The sequence below is a fragment of the Aptenodytes forsteri genome, unplaced genomic scaffold, assembly GCF_000699145.1.
Source record: "Aptenodytes forsteri isolate BGI_AS27 unplaced genomic scaffold, ASM69914v1 Scaffold76, whole genome shotgun sequence".
NCBI classification, from domain to species: Eukaryota; Metazoa; Chordata; class Aves; order Sphenisciformes; family Spheniscidae; genus Aptenodytes; species Aptenodytes forsteri.
This window is the reverse complement of record NW_008794444.1, coordinates 3,088,184-3,089,773: the sequence shown is the minus strand read 5'-3', so window position 1 is coordinate 3,089,773 and position 1,590 is coordinate 3,088,184.

The following is a 1,590-nucleotide window of genomic DNA, read 5'->3' as shown; positions in this document are numbered from 1 at the left end:
CTTCAACTCCCACTGCAGTCTGCTCTCACACAATTGCATGGGCTTAATTTGCTGCTTTGTTGCGAAAATGCTAGGGACGTAATAACTTTTAAGCCCTCTTCCCTTTTTTAAGGCGACTCTGAAATTGGTCTGCGGGTTCAAAATATTTATGGGGGAGGAGCAAGGGTAACACAAAAGCCTCGCAGCCAGACGCATGGACGCACAGCGGGTTGCATAAGCCTTGCTTCGAGAGGAAACCAGGCTTAAAACCCCAGGAGATCTTGCAGTGGAGACATGGGCTGGTTTGCCACGCAGTCCCACTGGCTGCGACGGGGGCTCCCGGGACACCACACGTGAGCTAAAAAGTGTAATAAAATATTTAGCCCGCTGCAGCAGCTGGGGTAGCTCTGCTGCCCGAGTGCACCCGCTTGGCATGTCACTGCCGGCTCTCCCAGTGCCAGCGCCGGGGACGTAGGATGCGGCAGAGGCAAGCGGGTCCCCCAGCGTCGAGCAAAGCCCTGCCCATGGACGGGGCCGCGTCTCCGCAACAATGGAGGCGAGGAAAGGTGACTTGAAAGGGAAAGGGACCTTGGCGAGAGGCTTTGCTGGACAGATGTTAGCAGCCACGGCTTTGTGCTGGGGGAGGGCTTTTTGTTTTGGTTTTTCACATTTGCCATTTTTCTCCGACGCTTTCTTCTGCTCTTGACACTTGCTGAGGGTTTTTCTTTCTCTTCTTTCTCTCTCCTTTCCGCATTTGCTTTTTCAGCCCCAGTTCAAACACTTTTTCACCGCGTATTATGCCGAAGTTGAAACCATCTGGTGCTTTGTTTTGTTGTGAGCCTGGCGAGTGCCAGGACCTTTATCCCCCTCACCCTCCTCCTCGCCGCGACAGCGCCGGTGCCTCGCTAATCCAAGCGACAGCCCCAAAAAATCTCCGCCGTCACCCAACAAAGCGACTCGGCGCGTGTTTGCATGCGTGCAGCCAGATGGGCGATGGGGACAGGCAGCATGCTCGGTGTCCCCGTGTCCCCAGCCAGCCCACGGGGACGCGCAGCCCCCAGTCTCGGCAGTGCCGGGCTGTATCGCCGCAGTGCAAATTCCTGACTCATTTTTAGGACCGGCTGTTAGCAAAGGCATCCTGATTTTATTTTTTCCCCCTTTTTCCCCCAGGAGGAAAGCATGTTTCTAGGAGCCACGGAGCTCCGCCAGACACGGACCCCGCCAGCCTATTTTTGGAGCCCCCTTCCAGCAAGCAGCTGCATTTGAGGATGGCATTTGCAACGAGCGCCTTCCGAACGAGCTTGGCGGAAGGAAACCTGTATCGCCGCAGTGCAAATTCCTGACTCATTTTTAGGACCGGCTGTTAGCAAAGGCATCCTGATTTTATTTTTTCCCCCTTTTTCCCCCAGGAGGAAAGCATGTTTCTAGGAGCCACGGAGCTCCGCCAGACACGGACCCCGACAGCCTATTTTTGGAGCCCCCTTCCAGCAAGCAGCTGCATTTGAGGATGGCATTTGCAACGAGCGCCTTCCGAACGAGCTTGGCGGAAGGAAACTTCCGCTCGCCCATGCCATCGCATGCGACACCCGCCACAAAAAAAAAGGGGCATTT